Below are 23,548 nucleotides of genomic sequence, written 5' to 3'. Positions count from 1 at the left end.
CGAAGCAGTGTTTACAATGTTGTCAACCATTGTTTACGTTGATAGGAAGTACGCATTAAGACAAGTCGTGCTACAGCAAAATTTGGCCCTTTATTTGCATGGGTAATCTGCAATGTCATGAAAAGACGATAGTCTTGCGCGTGGAGAGAGTGAACAAAACATTTATTTGATCTTCTGCGCAAGGAAATTGTTGAATGGTATTCTGGAGGCGCTGCGTTAGAGTGCCTCGAGCGTGCAGCGGAGGTGATTGAGCTATTTAAATCACATCACACGTGAGACGTGAGCGCCATCTCGCAGTTTTCTTCAAAAACAAAGCGCGTGGCTCTGAGACGAGTGTGCGCACCCGTATCAAAGGTGATAAGGTAGAGAAGTTTGGTATAATATTTAAGGGTAGTAACTTGGGATTAGCTGATGACATATCACTGATGAATATTTTATTGATTGATTGATTGATTATTACGTGAGGTTTGACGTCTCAAAACCACCTTATGATTACAAAAGACGCCGTAGCGGAGGGTTACAAAATTTTCCACCACTTGTGATTCTTTAACGTGCACAAATATGTGAGCACACGGACCTACAGCATTTCCGTCTCCATCTAAAATGCAGCTGCCGCAACCGGAATTTTCTCCCGCCACCTGTGGTGAGGAATGCCTTAGGAAACAAATTTGGAAATACTGAGCTAGAGATGGAAAGCGAAAGAAAATGTCTGAAAATAATTTTCTGACAATGAGGGATTGACGATGAAACAGAAAGCGAAAAGCAAATAGGCTTTTTCAGACTCTGAGAAAAGGGAGCCACGTCTTGTTGGCCTTTGTCCTAGCCTAGTGTTCTCACGATGCTGCTTTATCTTCACCACTGAAAAATATGCGTGGCATTATTCTCAATTCAAAAAAGGAAAACAAAATCGCAGCATATCCACGAGGTCAATGATGTCTAGTGGGGCGAAGCTCTTCGCAGCCTACCCGCGTGGTATTACAAGAGCGCTTGCGTGAGACCAACGAACAATAGGCAAACATCAGTGCCGTGTCCACCGTCGTCTGGAAGCTCAACATGGCTCAGAAGTACGAGGTCAGACCACCCAAAATGGACGCGCGAACGAACACAGGATATTGTGGACGAATGGACGGATGTTTCGCCCCATTAATTATCAAATTCCCTCCATAGTTATGCTGCGACACGGTTTTCATTGACATGCAATGCAACACAACTGGATACTACAACGACTAGTATGATAAAAAAATGTACCACCCACAACGTAAGGAGCTTCGCTCCTAAACGGAACATCGTCTTGATGATACAGGCTGCTAAAGCAGAAAGAACTAAAGTCACTAAAGGTATGGCTTCATCCAAAGCACGTGAACAGTTTCTGGCGAAAGTCATCGGTACTTCGAACACTGAGGACCATTGGAAACGACGTCGTAGTCAGCTTTTCTGATGCGTCGGAGAAACTTGTATGGTCCGACGTATTTCCGCGATTGTCTCCCGAGAGCCAACGATTACGAATGTGTATATACCGACACTTTTTCGCCAACGTTGCGTGTGACAGGTCTGGCCGGAGATTGTTCTGACTGGCGTCAAGGTTCTGTTCAAATATTTGCAACCGGACAGGTGAGCGATCTTCTTTTCGCTGCGTAAATGTTTAGCTTTATTCTCATGGGCCTAGTTTTAACGGGGTAGAATTGCTCTAACAATGTAGTGACATCACGACCGTAAACGAGACTGAATATCGTCTTCTGAGTGGTATGCCGACTAGCCGGGGAATGCGACGTAGGGTGGGATTTCAAGATTGTCATCAAAGGTTTTATGTTCTCTGTCTACGTACATGCTGATCACGTCAACCAGGGTTCTGCTTGTATCGCGCATGCGCTGTCGGCATCATCATCGTGAAGGCGTGCTGACAGTGTTATCCTGTGTTGACGGTGATACCATGATCCGTACGGTTATCACTGAAATGGCACCGCCCCTTTTACTTACATCAAGACATGTCAATAAACCCTGCCGCTCTTCTTGTTCCTGTCTACATGTAGTCACCTCTGTCCTTTATCAGACCCGCGACACGTTGCGTGGTGTCAGAAGTGGGATACCACCGACAATGATGGAACTTCCAAAGGCTCCACCCCCTTGCAATGCAGATTACTGGAAACCTCTCGAAAAATTGGAGACGCTTCAAACAGAGGTTCGATTTATACCTGCAGGAGACTACATCGAAAGAGAATCCTCGAAGCAAACCTGCAAAAGTGGTGCTTATGAAGAGACAGTGGGATAGGGCGTGTTGGTATAACATCATAAAGTGTGCTTACCAGTGCAAACGACAGGGCAGGAGAGGACAGGAGAAGAGACGAGACGGAGGAGAGTCTCGTCTCTTCTCTTGTCCCCTCCTGACCTGTCGTTTGCGCTGACAAGCACCCTTTATGGTGCTGCTGCTAAGCGTGGCCGGGGATGAAGCGCTCGATGCGTTTAACACGTTCAAGTTCAAAGGAAGCGAAAACAAGGACGACTATGCAACGCTCACTGGAAAATTCGAGACCTACTGTAGTGAGGTGAGCAACGATGTTCACGAACGCTACTTCTTTCGGTCAAGGAAGCAAGTGGATGGAAAACCTTTCGAAAAGCTTGTCCGCGATCTCAAAAAGGAAGTCGTGCAGTGCAACTTTGGGGAGCAGTGAGATTCTTTGATCAGGGATCAAATTGTGTTTGGCATGAATGACTCAAAGCTGCGAAAAACAACACTTCGAGAAAAATCTTTAATGTTTTAAACGGAGAAGAACTGTGCAAAGTGGCGGAATAATTGGCCCAGCGAAAAGAAATCTGGAACGCCACAAAGAACCACGTCGATGCTGTTTTAAGGCACGCGACAACATCGTGAGGCAAAAGTGGTAATTATGGTTGCAAGCAGCACCGTTGCAAAATTGCAATCAATGGCGCATGCCAAGAAAGTGTCCAGCCCAAGAGAAAAGATGTAATTAATGTCACAAGCTTCACCACTTCGCAGTTTGTTGTCGAGAAATGTCTGGAGTTAGCCAAGTGAGCAAAGACGGCAGTGACGACAACTTTGACATTTTAGAAATTGGAACTGGCAAAGAGGCAGGATAGACTGGAAGGTGCATGATGAAATTGCTGGAAGAATCATAGCGTTCAAGGTAGACACTGGTTCACAGGCTGACTTCCTAACGTTTTCAGCGTACCGTAAGATTCCGAGCGCGAAAAAGTTAACATCTACAGGCGCGGTGCTGCGAGCGTACACAGGGGGCGTGATTGCTCACTTCGGAACAACGAAACTGAAAATTACTCTCGATAACTATTCCAACACCGTCAAATTTCTGGGTGTGATGAATGGCCGACCAGCCTTGCTGCGACTGAAGGCAAGTGAAGCCTTAGGACTCGTTCAACAAACGGTGGTCAGTGTCAATGCTTCAAAGTACGAAGCGTACAAAGATTACAAACATGTCTCTCAGTCAAAAAAATCGAACAGATGTTGGCTATGTGGAGTTTGGGCCTGATGGCTTGTGGTGCTGTTGGCTTGTCGGCTTGTGTACTTGTTGGTTTGTTGGCCGGTATTAGTGCCTTGTTGTTTTCGTTGATTTGTTGGCCCATAATTGTTGCCTTGTTGTTTTTGTCGGTTTGTTGGGGGCCACGGCTTAAGCCTAAATCAGCTACTTGCACATGGATACACAGCTCCGTATGTTTTGCCACAGTGCTTAGTAAATTATGTATTTCCACAAATTTATTGAAATATCTTTATTACACTGTAAAGCAGCAGTAGAAGTGGCCATGACGCAGCTGCTGTTTCATCGAAGGCGAGAAGTTGGTGATCCGAGAACGTGCCCGCGGGCGCGGCATTTAAGCTAGGAGTCCTGGCGCATTTTAATCTGGTGTCACACGAACAACAAAAAGTAACAAGACAATGTACAACAAAAATACTCTTTAAAAGTTAGTTCATGTCTTTCATGTAATATTGAAGATCAAAAACAAAAGTGTTTGCAACAAAGACGAACATATTAGCCAAGAGAGACTTTTGCAGAGGCATTTATGTTAAAAGCTTGATTCTTTCGGTATTATATTGACAAGACTATTTCAAAAATGCTTTGTATTGAAAAGAACGCCTTCCTGAAATTCGTTATCAATACTCTCTCACTCCCAGATCCCAATCAACATATAACGATTGAGGAGATTCCTCACAATCTCACAACAAAATGACATTCCTATGGAGTTTTCTTTAAAGGACCATTCACCAGGCCCTATACCAAATTTTAGTTAGACAGTGGAAGTTAGGTGTCCGATGAGGAACATTTTGCCACAAAAATGTTTGAATAGGTTGATCACGAGTGGAGAAAACAGGTTTTTTAAGCGGTGCAAAACGAAGATGAGAGAAGGCCAGCTCGAAACCCTTGCCACTCCTCCGCGTAGCTTTCGCAAGCCAAATTTCTTCCCATGCTCTCCAGCGTATGACCATGAGGTAACGTGCGCATGACGTGCCAAACAAACCCAACCCCCTAGCACGCGAGCATCGTTGCTTTGTAGACCAGTGTTACTTTGTGGTCTTCAGCCGGTTTCTGCGGCATGGTTTGGAAACGCTGGATTAGAAACGGTAGACTAAATGAGCAGAATGAGTGCGTGAACGCGTAAGAGCCTTTCACGGTGGTCGTCTGCTCCATGCGCTGACCACGTGGATACGAACGCATGCGAAACGCCGACACATTGTCTCCGCATCTTGTTGCGATACGCAGAAGAAAAATGGAAAAAAAGACACACATTCCCCTATTACGTCCAAATATTTATCTAGAGTATTAATGATCTCTTCAAGCAACAAATTATAAACAACGCATGCCGTGTTAAATACTTTTCGCTTTATCACGTGCCACTGTCTGCAATGTCAGAGCAGAGTCGTCTACGTAGAGGACCAACGTCACTGCATTGCAGTGTATGTAGGGCCATTCATACGCGCAAGCCATGCCCTCATTCTCGAGGCGTGCGCTGGCAGAGGCGAGGGGAGGCAACGTTCATTTTGAAATTTGACCCAATTTCGCGGCGTGTAGCGTTCCAAATTTCCGCAGACGTCATTATGCACGCATGGTCTACTCATTGCGCTTAGCAGCTCAAAATGTTCAAATCTGGTGAGTGGCCTTTTACAAGCAGCTCCAAGAAATTACGTGGTTCTGCTCTAAAACACCGGCCTAATTTCAATTCAGAAAACCTAGCGTCATTAGGTTCTCTATTCGATCGAGCTAAATATTTATGTATTTGTGGCTATCGAAATTTCCCTGAGATAGCTAGAACGCTCAATTTTCACTGGCGTAACAAAATTAACACCAGGATAATTGTGAGAAAAGCACTTAAATGCTACCATGTTGAAACAACAATGTTCTGGCTCTCAACTGATTAACGTCCTACAACGTAACTCTAATTCCTCCCTGTAGAGTGCTGTGATCCTTTTTATTGTTTTCTAAATAAACAAACATATTTTCCTAATACCTCCGCCTATTAAAACAGAATACAAGTTGCAAGACACATACGTTTACTTTGGGCGCAAATCTCCAACCTTCTGAGCAAGATGCTTTTGAACTTTTTTCAATCGTTTTTTTTTTATTTCGCACCACTTTCGTTGTATTCCCCATGTGTATTTGGATACGGGATGCAAACAAAAAGACGTAAGGTATTGAAAATTAAAATAAATACTGCGCTGGCTTGATAAATAAAAACTGAACGGGTTACAAGTTTGTGAAGCAGCTGCCATCGGCTGCAGGCAAGTCTAACATGTATTCCTTTCAATAAATGTTGTTAAGACTTGCTGCCTCTCTACACGTGGCCACTGAGTTACCATTAGAAAATCACTGACAAACTTCGGCAAACTACAACTTTGACCACACTGCCGAGGAGTCTCGACAAGGCTGTGTTTCCGAAACCAATTCATCGAACCATATACCTCCCTAGTTCAAAGTTTCCAAGTTCAGAAGATGTATGCAAAGGAGGGCGAGTAGTGCTGAATTATTTGTTCTTTCTTTTTTTCGGCACAAAAAAAACAAACAAAAAAGACATCATTGCGAAAAACAAGAAAAGTGCTGGTTTCAATCACATGCGCCATCATCGGCGTTGTGGTCTTATTGTGGCTTTGAGTGGCGAAACAGACGATTGTATGATGGACCTGCGCTGGATAGGTGGAATGCCAAAAAGGATCACCTAGCGGAGGGTCGCGACACAGCTCAGCTGTTCGCACTTAGACGACCGGCCGCAGTGTACCACTTAGAGAGCGAGCGAGTGCGCCACTGCAATGATTCAATTTGGAACGAATAGCTCCAAAAGGCATTGTGCCAGTAAAAAAGTAACTTGTTTCGAAGGTTACTCTCATATAAAAAACACTATAAATGAAGGGAAGCCCTGCAAAATGGATGGCGTCTATACATATAATATTGAAGGGACAGTGCTGTGTAGTGATGACAACTCCCTTGTCCTGATTTTCTAGTTGCGTGCTGGGTTTTGCGCTAATGCTTGTGCTGGCTGACATGGCCCCATTAATAGGTCCATGCAACAATGATACCACGCTGCCAAAATCTGCAGTGTGTTTGAAACATTCGAATTTAAGCCCATTGAACATAGTGGGATTTGGCTGGGGAGTATCACAAATCCGTATCTGCTGCGGTTTCATATCCCTGAGATTCTGTACTGTCCGTTCTGATAAACGCCTCTTAAATTAATCTATACAAAAATAAAGTACGTAAGTGCGCGAAAAGCCTGTAGTGGATCGAGCTGCTTTATTGTCAATGCAGCCAGATCACGCACATAAATGTATATTTCTTGGATATTTTCATGGCAACCGTACAAACGGAAGAAATGGTCGAAATCCGGGAGACTTTGCAGGTATGCTAAACCAAAGCTCACTGATTCAATGCAGCATTGACTTCACCTATGTGAGCAGAAGCTACTCAGAAAGAAATGAGTATGTTTACAAAAGCAAGAAAATGAGATAGGCTATTTACAAGCTTCCAAAGACAACGCTTATATGGAAAATCATGCACCATCATCTATGAAGCGTACCGCACATATACATAGTATACCAGAATCAAGTTTTTTAATCAGCAGAAATTGCGACACTGTGCACGGTGAAACATTGAAGCACAAGTGGCAGACAATGGCTTAAGTAAAAGCTATAAACAATTGCAAAAATGCTACAACTATTGTTTTACTGCACATACCTTTTAAAGAAGCCAGCTCTTCTGAAGTTAGAGGCGGCTTCGCCTCACTTTGACCCTGGGTTCGAGACTTATTTGACAGCTGCCCTGTCGCACTACGACCCTTCATGTCTTCTGGTGAGCAATAAAGCATCGTTGCCATTCGGCAAAATAGGGAGTCTATTGACTGCCTGAAAAGTGTTCCCCGTGCCTTTTTTTCAACCCATTTGTCGCTGCCTACATATATCTGCAACAATTATTAGGCTTGCATTCCACACAATCACAGCAAGGCAAAAGACAATACATGTGAATATGCACACTTGCCTGGTTCAGCTATTGGTCACCAAGTGGCAACAGATGGCTAAAGCTCATGACTGAAAGTTGAATCATATTCATTTTTCGAAATAATTCACTAAAAGTTCTATTAGAACTTGGGATATATCACTGATATTTCTCGAGGATTTTCTTCGGAAGAGCTTGTAAACAATTCTGCAACACCACTGTAGTTGTGTAACTGATACACACAGCATAACATAACATAACAGTACTTTAGTGGTGTGGACAAGGGCCGTAGCCAGGGAATGGGTGGGTGGAATGGAAGGCTTATGTGACTAAGTATACCAACTCGTCAAGTGCCCGTCTGTGGCACTTAAACTTCCCGTTTGCCGAGATAAGGAAGGGTTTCTGAAGGGTTACCGGGAGATGTCGATACAGCTTTTCATTAGGAAAGGCTGAGAAAATTACTTAGCCTTTATTTGTAGACAACATTTGGTAGCGTCCTCATAAATGGTTTGCTCCAACAGTTCATAATCTTTTCTAGAATGAAATGCAGCTTGCAATTGGCCTGTAGTATATCGATACGTCGGGGAGCATATCTCTGTCGATAAGTAAAAGAAAGGGGAGGCAGCTCACTCTTTAACTACTTTTTTGCTCACAACTCAGCGCTCAAGGCTCTCTAATGCCTTTGTGTTGCTAGTGAGTTGACGCTTGAGAAGTCTGTTCGCACACACATAAATATTTTTATTGTGCGCAAAAAGGAAAGCTACATCAACGAGACTGCTACTATGACACAAGGAAAGAGCTCTGTAGTAAGCCTCCTTTTTGTGCTTAAGGACTATCTACAAAAAGACTTTGCACCATTGTCACACAGCATCACACTGAGATGGCAGCTTAAGCGATTAGCCTAAAGTTTTTCACACGAATGTAAAAAAAATATGCAGCTTCATGACACAGTAAAACGGAAACCGATTTAAAAACTAAGATGCTGTGATGCTTGTATAATATTGTAAAAAAAACAAACTGCTCACACCTGAGCCTATTATCTTAAAGAGGCCGTGGTTAACATGTTCATCCAACACTTGATAGCAAAAAGTCAAAGTGAAGGTTCTTTTATGCCCATACAGATACAAAAAGGGGGCAATGTAAAAATATTTTGCATTGCAATGCAAAATATTTTGATGACTCCTATGAGTGTCAAGAGCTCAAAAAAGATAACTCATAGCTTATTCTGAACTGAATGCAAGTAGCTTCCCATTACATTAAAACAATCTTAGCGTGAATCCCAACAAAAAACTATTACTATACTGCTGGGGCCCAGGTAACCAAGATGCGGTATGGGATGTAGTATGGGATGCAGTGGTCGCGCTTAATCCTGCATACGAAATTACACAAACATAGTCATAGCCTGTCAAGCACATTGAAAAGGCACACCGGAGTTGACCACATGAGATTTTTTTATGTGCAGTGCTCACAGACTGAAACTCAGTTCAGGACTACTCAATACGGTAACTTTCATTTCCATGGTTTTCAGTTCACATAATAGCCTATATCAACATTGTGCTTGGACAAGTTGAGCACACAAAAAGACACGAACAAAAGGAAGAGGTGTACACATATGCAGGCACAACAAGCCTGGATTCCCCCCCTCCTCAGCTTAGTCTTGTCACAGATTTGTTGCGACATGACAAATTTGCCACCAAGAATTGCGTGTGCCAGTCATTACACTAAAGCTTTCGATGTATCATTTTAATTCATGTGTACTGCACCATACATAATCTAGATGCCTGAAGATTTCAGACTTTTATTCCTACACAAACATGACTGCCGTGGCCAGTAATATAGACTGTGTCCCTGAGTTTTATAATAAAACAGAGCACCCACTAAGCTGCCAAGGTGAAAGGTATACCTTGTGATCAACTCAGTAAAACAAAAGTGAATCAAGAAAAAAAGAACAAGAAGTGGTACAATATATTTAGTTTACCTTGGCTCCTATACTGGCCAATGAGTAGTTGGACAAAAGAGCTTCGGCCCCCACCACCACATTCAAAGATCTAGCATAAATAACCCTGCTCTCTGAAACAATAATTACAGTACTGTCAATGTCAACTTCCCTTTTTTCAGTTCACGGTCACACCACAGAGAAGGCACAAATGACCCCCAGAGTCCATGTTGTGGATTCTGTGGTGTCCTCTTGTGCTGCAAATATGGAAGCTACAAACCAGCTTGCAAAACCTACTGTTTTGTAGAACTGTTTATCATGATACTGTGAAAAAATAACTTGTAAATTTGTCAATAAAATTGCTGAGGCAAACGTGCCAACATTTACTTTATATTTTTATATTCGTCACCATGTCGAATCAATCACTTTTCTTTACGAAGCTTTGTGCATTTGGCGACATTTCTCTTACCTAATGAATTCCACAACGGTACAGTCCTTTCAGACTAACTTCTTACTTATCTTCCTCTTCATTAGAAATTTCTTGCTACATGAGCTGATCGATAAGGGTGACGAATCCTCACATGGGAAACTCCTAAAATTTGCTGTTGCGGTAGTGGTGAAATGATAGTATTGACCTCATATTTAGCAGTTACTGGGCTCACTCATCATTGCTACCACAAACAGGACAATTATTTCAATAATACAAAGGGCCCCCCGGACCTGGCAATCAGTAGCCTGTAAGTCATCATTTTGAAAGATTGCACTATGAGGCTTCTGAAAGTCGCTGGTTGCTCCCTGCCTACCACAGCTTTGTAGAATTGTTGAGCATCTGAATCTCTCTAAAGGAGGGAAGGAGACAATTGTGCTGCTGTGTGCCTGCAGCTAGTACTTATCTGTAGAGACCAGATTTTTAGGCACTAAAAATTGCATTTAAGGTACAAAAAGTAGGCAGACGAAACACAGTTCTAGGCCATCAAAATTGTAAATATAAGCACAATAAACTTTTACTAAAATTCAAATGTTCAAGGAGAGGCATCACCACCTTTGTGTACGACAGAAAAACAAGAAAAAGTCATATTGTTTATGATGGCACAAAGGCACCAACGGTTTAACTTAGCTATGCAAAGTTGTCCTTTTTCGCACACTGCTCGTAGAACCCAGCCTTTTCTTTTATGGGCAAGCATCATTGGACAAGTGGTCGTCATAAAATAAAAACGCTATTGGGTCTCTTTTCGGCCTGGCTTATAAGGTCAGCACAGGAGCAAATACCTCGACTAGTGCAAAAACAAAAACGTGTTTTAGCCTCATATTGGTCAGGTCTAATCGCGCAGGGTCATTTTCTTCTCAGCCTGTGAACATATTCATGGGGCCCACAACAGGTTTAAGCATTTCGAGCTAGAAAATTTAGGGCATACACTGGGTGCTAACGATCACGTCTGCCACCATATACAAGATTACGTGCCCCGGGAAGAAATGACATGTCAGACTGAATGTTGCTTGCCCTTTCTCTTACAGGCACGCCCCGTAATATGAAGGAGGTAACGCAGGCTCTTAGCAAGGACAGGGGCCTAAACGCCCGGCCGCTTAACTCCCCTTCCCCACAGAAAGTCTCGAAACAAACATGTATTTTAACAAGGCCTTCTACAAGTGGGCTCCCCCGCCCCCCTTGGAAAATAATTCTTGACTACGAACCTGAGGTAACGTACAACTAGGATTGGTCCTGTGTACAACCCAGAAGTACGTGAAAGTCCATGAATCAATCTGGACGACATGTGTTATTTGTGCAGTCAATTGGTAAAATAGATGAATGAGGTTAATACAAATATTTGAGCATGCCAATGAAATCTCCACACGTTTTATATATCATTATTTTTTTACTTCAAATTGAGCGAGATGCACGAACAAGCGGCCTACATATCACTTGTGCTCGTCTTCTCGCTATTATCGCGTTGTGCTGGCGCCAGCCTGCTTAGCACTTGGTGTCGTTTTGGTGCATCGTTCATTACAACAGTTGCAGAGGTGCCATGCAACATATTGTGGTAAAAATAGGTGATTCATTGTTAAAGATTCATTGCTCAACTTGCCCCATTTTCAATACTACTTAGGCGACTGATTGCAGCCTCCAAATGTGCAGATCTATCCCGAAAAAACAGGCAGTACACTTTAAACAGCGCATAAACCACACAACACCGCTTGCATGAACGACCTGGCTAGGCCATGTAAAGAGCATGCACCATTGTATGTGGATGACGTGTTGATGTGTTGGCTTCATGTGATTTTCCAGCTCCCAGCTGCTCCAATACCGAAGAGTACAGGAAAGAAATTTGGTTTGCGAAATCTAGATGGGGGCAAATGGGAGATGTTTCAAGTTTCCCTTCTCACATCATGCTTTCCCGGCTTGTAATGGCTGAATGAAAAATACTTGTGGTGCAAAACTCTTCATTGGGCATGCAACAACTCATTGTGTCTTGCTAAAATTTCTCTTGTGACCTGGTGAAGCACCCTTGAAAAAAGTAAAGTACAAAACCAAGAAAAGCCATGTTCACATAACATTTTATTTATATATATTTTTACCAACACTCTACTTTTTTACCTTATTTTGACGAAACTCGATGGTTTCGCATTCTTTCTCTATCTTCCTGTGGCTCCATAAAGACACCTCCTGCCCCCACAAAACACTCATCTTCAATCAGGTGCTTGAATTCCATGGGAACACTGGTCTCGAAAAGTGGCTCTAAAAGCCACCTGCTGCATCCTCTGTTATGAACATCAGTCTTCAGTTCTTCTCCTCTCCTTTTCAAATCTTTATTTTCTTCTTCCTGTTCCACTATACACACTAGGACGTGCTCCCATTTTTTGGGTAGCAGAAATAGCGTCTTTTCCCCTACTTCGTTCACTCCAGCAACCACTCGCCCAATGTAGGTGCAACGGCACAAGGTCGTTAGCACAACTCGATTCCCGGGAGGATGCTGGTGGTATTTTATGGAACTATGTTGAACTACAAGACTTGTTTCCACAGCATGGAGCTCCGAAAGGTCTATTTCGCCCGCTAATATAAATGACATTCTCAAAGTGTACTCAAACGCGAAATTTGAGGTTAAATAGTGTTCATAAAGGCACTTATTTTGTAAATAGGCATATAAAGGCACTTATAGGAATTTAGGCACAAACGTCAAAAATAGGCATTTAGAGGCACAATAAAACACTATATGAGGAATTGTTGGTCTCTAATTGATGATAATATATCAAAGGGGCCCAATAAAGACGCAAGGAACAAAGTAGGCATCTGCCTAAAATCCGGCCTCTGCTCCTCAGCATTAATTCATACTTTCACCTTGGCAGCTTACAAGGCCTCAAAACACATATGCAGGGATGTGTAACACAGTTCTATGACATGTGACTGGACCTTGAGACAACTAGCTGTGTCTACCATGCAAAATATACCCATAGACATGCACAACGACCTTGGGCATGTAGAGAGAACACCCCACTCGGAAAAACTATCGATGCAAGTGCTTCTTGAAGTTGTTCGTGGAAGTGGTGAGCCTGATCCAAGTTTTCCTGTGACTTCTCCAATTTCACAGTAAACTCCGACTCCTGCAGCTGCAGCTGCCTTTTCAGCTGTTGGTTCCCTAGCCTCAATTTTTCTCTTTCTTGCCAGATCTTGCAGGTATCATTACAACCCTGGAAATCCGTGTTAGTATCTTCTATTTGACTGATGAGCTCTTCTTCTTGCGTAGATTGAGCCTCCAGACGGAAACTCTCTGCTGATGGGGCAGCCTGCAGTTGCCTTCTTAACGAAAAAAAAAAGAAAACGTTTATAACTGTATCGGCGCATAACACCATCAATCTTACATCTTAGTGTTATATTACACAAAAAAGAAAGCTTTTTGGAACTCAGAACGTGCTTCCCAAAAGCCGGTTTGCTTCTGTCACCTTCTTAAAGTTGGTGTGGCTACAGAACGCACTTGTTATGCACCTTAAAGGGGCCCTCCAACACTTCAAAACTTCGGAGCTGACTACATCAACACGCCGTAGCGCTCTCCATAACTATTGCGAGCGGAAAAGACGACGGTAGGCGTAGACCTGAGATTGAATAAATGTAACAGGTATAATCGCGGCATTGTTTCACAATAGAGATTACTATTGGTTTATTTTAGCTAAATTTTTTACTGAACACGAGACTAAAGCTACCAGACTTTTACACTTATAAAGCTAAAATGCCAGTCACAGAAGGCGCTGAACGCCAAGGCATTGGAGGGATTGTGCTGGAGACACTTCAGGCACCATTGTTAGTAGAAAATGAAGGGGAGGAAAGAAACTTGAGAGCATTGATATATAAATACCGTCACAACAAAAACATCAATAAAGCAACAAAACATACCTGTGTTCACGAGCTGCCTCATTTTGCACGTGCTATGCACTCTTCAAGCACCACATTATCTGTGACCATTGCAATCAATGCGTTGTAATTAAGGGGATAAGGCATACAAGCTTCCTGTACATAAGAGCTTCCACTTCATTTTATTGGGAAGCCCTTCGATATTACAGGATTGTGAATGTGGTCAGGTGACCATGCGACAATTTATCTTAGGGTAGCTGTCCGTTTGACTGTATTTTAGATTATCCTGGTAGAATATATTTCAACTGCGTGTCTTTATCGCTACTGTGCACTAATCTCTTACAGCAATCTATGCAATCTAGAGGTAAAACGTGTAAAACAATGAGGCCTTGAAAAGTGTTGAAGAGCCCCTTCAAATTGACAGCACAGGCATGTTTAAACTGCATACTCAAATTGGCACTGTGCACCCTGGGCAGCCGTCGTTCTTTATACATGGCATGCACATGATACATCACTGCTTCAGTCCTACTGCAGTGACAATATTGGAGAACAGCCACACGAACTGTAGGTACGAGCCGTACGACTATGAAGTTGAAGCCATAGCAGGCATTGTTTGTAAGAAAATTAGCATGTTCACAAGTAAATGCAAATGAAGATACACCTAAAGTACAAACATGTATATCTTAACACCATCGAAATGTAAACGACGCAGCAGCTACGAGGTGACTGACAAAAATTGGGCACGGCTGTTGAGATGCATGGCTACTGGGATTCACGTACTTGGTGCGTAAACAGCGACAATCGGCCAAGGTCCAAGGTGCGCTGGCAATAGATCAAGTTTGCTGAGCCCGTTTGGTGCCGCACAAACAACACCTTACAACGCCAACGTGGAAATTGAAGTTTGCGCTCCCTCTGCGGCACCGCTATACAATGTTCAGTACGACGGAGCTGACCAAGTGGCATTGCCATGGTGACAGTTTTTTCTTGAGCCACTTTTCGCGCACCATATGCCACTGGTTGGCACAAGGCAGTTGTTCAAAGCAACATACTGTTCAGAACTGATAGAGCAAGCGTGTCTTCACAATATAAAGGAGGTACGGTTATGCAACGAAGCGGGTGTCTCTTGCGTATTGGAGTGTGGAACTGGTAAGAAAAAAGGAACACAGACATGAAGGAGCGTCATTTTTGTTTGTGTTCTCTGTAATGAGAACTAACAGATTGTTAGCTCTTATAGTGGAGGAAAGAACTCGCTCGTGGAGCATAGCAGCACCGACGCAAGGTCTAACCGCTGTTCATTATTAAGGCCGGCTCACTTCGAGCAGTAGCGTTAAGTCACACAAGTGCAAGCCGTGTATTTGTAGTTAGCATTGGCGTCCCCGTGGCCGCCATGTCAAGGAGTCAGCTGGTTGAGATGATGCATGAACTCTTTGTCAAATGTTGGGAGTAAAAAACAGTGACATTAGATTAGCACCGATGGCGCTAGTGTTCATTTGTGTTCCCCCTTTGTGAGCCTCACAATAAGAGGAAAGTGGGCAGAGCACGAAATAATATGGGGAGACCGGTTTCTAAGGACATGTCTTTCTCTACACTGACACTATCTCACAAGTTAAAAAGTCACAAATTCCTCATTCTTAGCGCTTCCCACCAAGAGAACGTGTCTGTGACGTCACGCGAAAAGTACCTTTGATTTATCCTCTTTTCCCTTTCCCTTCAACAAAATTTACTGTCTTTTTAGGCCTCTTGCTGGGGAACAAATTCATTTCTTCTTGAGTTTCTGCACAGAACAAAAAAATGGACATAGAAGGCACAATAAGGCAACAATATTCCACCATAGAGACACAAAAGTCATATTGTAAAGTGCATGAGCGACCAAATTAGTGTTAATTATGGCTGCTTTTTTTGGCAACATTTACAACGCGAATAAAACCTACATGCTTAGGTTGACCTTACATCGCTTCATTGCTGACGACATCCGCAAATTACAAGTACATAAGTTGGCGTTTAAATTTCAACCGGCACATAAACAATTCGCACCACGTAACTAACAAGCATCGCGCACACAAGAGACGCCCATGTTGCAGTGCTGTTGACTGAATAGGGTGAAGATTGGGCTATTTGGTACACCGTGACACAAAAAAGGGGGGGGGGGGATGAAGGAAGCGCGAAACGAAGTGTACGAGAGCTGAAAGACGACAGGCACGAGGAATAACGATTGTGTGTCTGCCACACTCAACTAACTTCAGCCGAATCATCCTACTAGTAATTACGCCGTACATTTCACCAGAGCGACAAAACAGTTTTTTAATGGCGATCCGGCCAGATCGGGATCTAGACGATCGCTACAATGCTGACGTTTGCACCGAATCAAATGCAAATTTGTCATAACCATGTGACACCCCCTATCGCTTATAACTATATATATATAGATACGATCCGCATTAGCCCTGCAGCCCTGATTGTGATCAAACGTGTCATCGCAATGTTGCTACTCCGAACACAAGCACGTTTGTTGTCCATGCTGTTTTCCTATATATCCGTCGCATTTATCGGCACTTTGAATTATTAAACACCGCATTACTTGAGTGACCACTCACCTGTCGTATGGAGCACATTGGCTTTGTAGTTCCCGCCACTAACGTTCTCAGTGCCGCTCCACCAGACATCGTTATGTGGCTTCCACCGAAATCCGCAACATTTTTGGTGTAAAAGTCTTCAACCGTGGGGTGCTCGACGATCTCCGTGGTCAAGTCTATTTCGTATTGTACGAACACGAGAAATGTGGCCCCCAAGTGCTGTCAAAACAGTCTCAAACACAGAAGCGCAGCCGGAACACGTGCAAGGCAACGGACATATACGACTACGCATATGACTTGTGGTGGCCGCCGATTTAAAAAACGAAACCGAAAACATTCTCACACGTACACACTGCGTATGCTGGCTAGGTGACATTGACCACGTTTCTGCTTCGTATTCGTACATCCTCATCTCGATATATTTATTTTTTTAAAACGTACAACGTCACTCCACGGCAGAATAGGACTGAATGTAGACCAATAAATAAATATTATGAAGAAAGAGACGAGGACGCTCTATGTGTTCACTCTCTTTTGACTTCACACGAATTCCACTGGTTTTGAAGAAGAAACAAACCATGGATTGTTTAGCTGTGCTTGTAAGCCTATTTTTTACTTTCAATAAAGAGTTTCGTGAGCGGAGCACCAAAGCCATTTGCGTGGGCTCGTTTTACAAACTTTACAAAATGGCCCTGTGGCCATTTTTATTTGTACACTCCTCCTAGCCCAGCACGCTCTACTTTTTGCCTGGAGATATCACTTCAGTGGGTGACGGCATGTTTGTTTCACGCAAATATTTTATGGCAAGCTTTGGGGGTTCCCGCTGAATTCAGCAAAGCAACACTCAAACCACGGCTGCTGAATAAAGAACATGGTTTGTTTTTTATCCAGCGACAAAGACAATGGCCTTATTGGTATTTCTTAGGGCTTTTATTTGAAAACTTTCTAGTATCATGTAAAAGTCGCTTCATGAAACGAGAAACAAAAATTAAGCAAAACATTGTTGTAGGAAAACTTGTTCTCCTTTCTTTGACCCAACCTTATTGCTGGTAGGTTTGTTCCCATCTCGTAGCACGTTCAACCACTTTGCTTAAAATTTTAATTTTAGTTCCCCTACCCTACTGAAACGTTCCGTATAAAATCTTACGGAAAATATGTGGACTCCGTAACATTTCCTTATGTTACATACGGAAAAAATATGGAGTTTTATGGAAATATACGGAAGTTGCATGGCATTTACGGAAAGCTTCCTGTGGAGTATACGGAAGGATAAGGAAATTGTAAGGCGTATACGGAAAGTTTTTTATGGAGTATACGGAACGATAAGAAAAATGTATGGCATATATGGAAAGCTTTTTATGGAGTATATGGAAGGATAAGGAAGTTTTATGGCGTGGATGACGTGAGTTTTATGGAAAATATGAAAAGATAAGGAAACTTATGGAGCATAGGGAGAGTTCATTATGAAAGATATGGAAGGATAAGTAAAGTGTATGGAGTGTACAAAAGCTTTCATAAGGAAAATGCAGAATGTAAGGTCTTACGGAAATATACAAATTTTGTAAGGTGCTAACGAAAATGTGCAATAGTGTATGAAAGGCATGTGGATTGTTGCAAAAATGTGGAAACTCTACAGTTGTCACATTTTCAGCAGGAAATCCGAGCTCTATAAAGTTATAAATGAATGCACAGTGACATATATAGTACAAAAGAATAACGCAGGCTAGTCTGTGTTGTCAGTCACTGCTGTTCGCCCTTTTCCAGAATGAATACAACTTCTGCAGATGACAAGGTGCTAAAGTCTGTCAAACGGAAAATGTGTCATTCACAAGGAATGACAACAACTGTCATTTTACTTGCATGCTGTCACACGAAAACAAATCAAGCAAAAAAGCATAACTTCAAGGGCTCGTTTTTTGGTAGAAACAATAATAATGAGAACTGAATTCAATGTGAATGAACCTGTCAATAATAATGAAACTGTTCTCATTAACACTGGCAAATAGAAATGTCATTTTAAAATGTCGAAGATGAGCTTAGCTCTCCTGAGCACCGACAAAAGAAATGAAAATCTATGAAAACTAATTGCATGTAGCCTAAAAATATTCTTTATTGATAGTATGTGCTCCAACAATATAAATAAAGCTATACACAACTTGCCACAGCTTCACGACAGAAACGACGTAGGGGCAGAGGGAGTGGTCAGAAAAATAATTAAGTATGAGAGCACAACTGATATACACGGACACATAATGGTGCTTATCAATGATGCTCGGATGGTCGTGTATACAGCTGGGTCATTTTGAGATTTTCAAAAGCATTGTTTCAGACCACTATGCAGATTACACTTCAATTGTAGTGCTACATAAGACACAACTATGGGCCAGCTTTAATGAATAAGAAGATTATAGGTTAAACAAATGCTTTAAAATATATCATATCATGGCTGCATGGACGCATACAAGCTATGTAAAGCGCAATAAAGTGAGGACGCATAAGCTTCTTTTGATGCTTCAGTTCTACATAAATGCTTCAACTGTGCTGCAAAGAAATTTAACCAATGTCTGTGTGTGCAACATTGTCCATTTTAAACTATCGATATGCATAAATAAAATTCCTACTGCGAGTTAAGCTACGTAGCACTCCATAACTCTTCATTTTATTAAGGGCAATTTTTCAAACAATCAACGTTTTTCATTTTCTGTCTCATGACTTCGTGCCCGCAATTCTTGGTTTAGCTCGATCACAATTGTGCAGCCCTTATTTTGGAGGAATCAAAAAACATCAACCAAAATATATTTTGAAACTGCTTCTCGGTGATATTCCTTCCCTCAACTGCCACAGCTTGAGATGAGTCATATAGCAAGTCTCGCGCATACCTAGGGCCTACCCTTGAAGAAACTGGTCCGGCTGTGAAATGCTCAGTTTTTTCTCAAATAAATTTATTGGTTTGAGTTTTCTCACTTCTCGAGTCCCTTCACAATCAAGCAGACCCAATGTTCTCCTTAGTTCTTAATTTTATTATAATATGAAATAAATAAAAAATTAATAATGAAAATAAAAATACTAATAACTGTTGCACAAAAAACACAGTCCCACATACGTACTTGAACGCAATATTGCTTTTATTTTGTTTTAGACCTTAAGGCATTAGAAAAGATAGCAGTACAATAAAAACGTTAAAAAAACAAAAAAATTAGATTCGGCGGGACTCGAACCTGTGCCACTTAGTTGTGCTCGCGTACGTGAACTGAGTGCGTTAGCTTGCTAAGCTAATCGCGCTGAAGGTAGATGTGAGTTTAAGTTATGTATATAAATTTTCTTTTTACACGCTATGTGTAGCCATATTTTTCTACGATATGCGATCGTATCTATTGTTGTGTGAATATGTTTTGTGATTGTATATACGTCACATGCTTTTCCCATGACTTTCAACTATAGATTGCTGCCCCGCCGCTGATGAAAACAAGTAATTTTACACCCACACACAAGCTTGAGCAGTTGAAGGTTGTTTCCTGGGGCTATCTTGCGATTGAGTCGGCCACCACAGGGAGTTAGAGTGATACGCCATTAATCCCTGCATCTAGCTGCATTCCACTTAGTAGCTCTATCGCTTGATGACAAATCGAGCGCGGGGCACGACGCTATTGCGCACGACCATGCCTCGCGTAGTGGCGACATCAGTTCATTGCGCCGGCCGGCTTGCTTCGATTTGCTTCAGAGCAAAGAAATGTCATACCTTGAAAGATTGCGTACTGCACTATGTCAAAATGTTACTGCTTTTTAGCCATCCTATGATTCATTGAGAATTGATAACTCTGATATCACTACTGTAGAGCTTTGCGTCGGCGACACGCACCGAACGTGAAACCGCACTACGTCTGTCGTAGAAGCAGTAGGAGGCTGTCGTCTGCTAGAACAAAAACAAAACAAAGACCTGCGAAAATAATCATATGTTGTAATTGTTTTTTGAATAACCGTTTATCACTTTTAAGTTATTTTGCCAGACAACATACATTTTTTTCAGTTTATAGCAGCGACAGAAGTTTTTTTTTACTTTCCTCACACAGATATCCAAGTCTAATCCATTCACAGCTAAAGCCACATGTTGTTTGTCTTCTTTGTTTCTGTGGTCATGCCGTTTCGGTGCGTGGCTCATGTGTTCGCGCTGCTACACACGAGAGCACGAAATGTTAAATTTACGCAAGGAAGCGCCGTTCCTCGTTCGTGTGATGTGCTAAGATTGCGCCCTATTTCCACGGTTGTTCGAGTGCGGATCAAGTGTAAGTCGTCCAAGAAATCGGCGGGTTGGACGGGCGCTCGAAGGACTCCGAGGTGACGGCTGACGCCTGTGGTCGCTTCCCTCAGGACACAGTGAAAGAAACTAAAGGTAAGGGGGACACTTTTTTATGTGGACCAAGTATGCCACTCAGTGCAAAAGTGTGTTGCTGCACTCGAACGAGGCGTCGTGAAACGGCAACCTTACGCGCCTTTGCGAGTGCGGTTGCCGATTTGCTTTGACAACGCTAAAGCCAGCAGAGCCATGGCGCATCGGCGCGGCCTTACTGGAGTTAATTCGAGACAACTGCGGCAACATGCATGTGTATGGCGATCGATTTTTTCATATGTGCAAGGTAGTGAGGAAGACGCACACGGCGCTTGCTACGTTGTTGATTAAACGAAGCCTGCAGTGCCATTTGATGCAAAGCAGCATCTTGTTTACGTTCGCGGGTGATACAATTTGTAACTTGGCTCGATTCATTTAGCCAACCGCCTAAGTGGGTTGATTAGCATACGTTCACGGTAGAGCGTTATTATGCCCCTAAACAGTGGCGTGTGCTTGTTGAAAGATATAATGTGTGTGCCTAGTGTAGAGAGAGAGAGAGGTGTTCGTGCAATCTGCATGTGTGCCTGCAAGACGCCTTTGCTTGTAACTAATAATGTACCGGCCAGCACCTACATTGTACGCCTGACTTTTGAGAATACTTGCATGCACAATGTGAGATTTTGCAATCTGCCAGAGTTGCTTTTTATAAAATAATACACTGCCAGCATGTTCAAAATATTTTTCGCTGCTGTGTGGCAGGGGTGCGGTTATCACGCTGTTGTGTAGTTGCTGATGCAAGCACTTATAGTTTTGATGCGTTAATATTTCTCATCTAACTCATCAGGTGTTTGGCTGTTTCAGCACAAACAAGGCAAACAAAAAAGGAACACGGGTAATGACAGGACCAGTGCCGACTTTTGTTTGCAGGAGAATACCCATGTTGGTGTGTTTATTGTGACAGCCTTTCTGTGTTGCTTTTTTGCCCAATTTATGCAACAACACAGTTGTCAGCAATATGAGAGAACACTGAAATTAGCTTTTAAAGATCATGGTGAATAATGCCTAGTAACTCACAGCACAAAGTAACAACAAAAGAAATCAGTATGATCAATGTGGATGAGTACAGTCTTGCATCTAAAAATTTATTGTGCAAAATGTTGCCTAAGTAAGAAACCTCTCTATGTTTGCAAATAGTGTGACGTCACTTCGAGCACCGTGCCAGCCATTCCCTCCCTCTGTGCAAGGGCTTGTTGGCAAGGAAGTTGTTTGTGACGTTCCTGATAGACCACTGAGATGTATGCGATTCTAAACCTGTAGCTTAATATATACGTAACCTTTTGTGCAGTTACATCGCTGCATCTGACACCTACTACTTATTTGCATATTTACATTGCTCCCTTAGGACCTAACAAACAAACTTGTTGTTTGCATTGTCACTTTATGAATATCGAGCAGTAAAGGTACTGAGTATATGTGAAACAAGAATCTCTGCTTATTACATGAAGAAATATGAGGCCTTCGATAAAACGAGTTATACCTTTATTGAGCTTGTGTACTCGTCGGGGCAATTCATACATGCAGCTTCAGCAAATGGTATCTTCCAGCCCGGTGACCTTGCAATTTTTTTCTGCACACAGCGCAAACACCGAGATGTACCCACTCGCAGATGGTCACGTCAAGTGCATATTTACCTTGACTAAAATGTCGAATCAAGTTTTTTCATTGACCGGTCCCTGCCATGAGTGCTAGTCTTCGTAAACAAGACACATTGTTATTGACACTGCACACACCACACTCAGTATTCTCAGTTGAACCGATATTCTCAATGCCTTTCAATGCACACTACATGCCGCAATCAACAGTGCACATTTTTTAAGACTATGCCGCTGTTGCTCGCACAGGCCACCACGTGTGTTCACTTCTTCAAGATAAAGACAGCGTGGCAAATATTTTACCACATAGTTTACCACACAGCTGGATGTTTGCTGACACATACTACAGCCAATGTCGACATTGTAACGTGAAGTGTAAGGTTTGAAAAATTAAAACTTGCCCCAAACACCGCACGACTGTACCGGGCTGAGCCACCAGCGGGAGTGTTTTTCCAGCCACACCTTTTACATGTGCCAGTGACATCATGCTGTGACGTAGCTCGGTAGGGGCTTATCGCTTCATACTTTATGTGAATGAGGGCTCTGTTAGTGAAAGCAGGCATTGTTGATTTCGTAACTTGTTCATGCCCAACTGGACCTCCATCTGCACAAGTTGTCTGACTGATATTCAGACGAACGTTTGTGTAATAAATTATATAGTTGGCAGTCTGTGCTTGCCCCATACTGTTGTTACTGGTGTTTCTTGTTGTTACTTTAAACTGCTCATTACTGCTCACCTACACAAACTAGCCTATCTTGCCGCTGTTTTGGACAAGATGCAGCAGGCAAGTGCGATAGTGTTCATAACTCTAAATTCTCGAGCAAAAATTATCGTTTCATATTCAGTTAGTTGCATTCATATCAGTACATTATCAGAAATCATTGATTAAACATGAATCCGTGTTCCTTTACATAATGCTCACAACTTTTATATCAAATTGAATGGTGTTTATAAAAAACATGGGTTTTAGCTAAACTTCATGCTCTTTTCTCGAAGAGCTGACAAAACGCTATTGCATGCTTACTTGCCATGAATTGGACTGTGTTCTAGATACATTGCAATTCTTCACCGGACTGCCAGTACACTTCACATTGGGGGAACATTGAATAACGATGGATTGATTCATTAAGAACGGAAAGAAAGAAGCGGCAGGCCGGGATACTTGATATTGGCATCCGTTTTGCTACCCAGCGCATTATCATGCAAACTTCCTATAGAGTGGGTATGTGTCTTGCATGTGTGTCTGTAAACCAAGAACTTTGGGTA

General features: G+C 42.4%; 1 protein-coding gene across 1 annotated transcript in view; it reads right to left on the bottom strand.

The window, feature by feature from the left end:
* The window catches only part of LOC119165924 (ATP-binding cassette sub-family C member 2), a 1,429,043-nt gene extending 1,420,432 nt beyond the window's left edge, over nucleotides 1-8,611 (bottom strand). Inside the window, exon 1 of the mRNA XM_075882663.1 lies at nucleotides 7,194-8,611. The gene's annotated coding sequence lies outside the window, so the exon portion shown is untranslated. The remainder of the gene's footprint in view (nucleotides 1-7,193) is intronic.
* Nucleotides 8,612-23,548: the final 14,937 nt, after the last annotated feature.

The sequence above is a fragment of the Rhipicephalus microplus genome, unplaced genomic scaffold (assembly GCF_043290135.1).
Source record: "Rhipicephalus microplus isolate Deutch F79 unplaced genomic scaffold, USDA_Rmic scaffold_13, whole genome shotgun sequence".
NCBI classification, from domain to species: Eukaryota; Metazoa; Arthropoda; class Arachnida; order Ixodida; family Ixodidae; genus Rhipicephalus; species Rhipicephalus microplus.
This window is presented reverse-complemented; position numbering and strand designations above follow the sequence as displayed.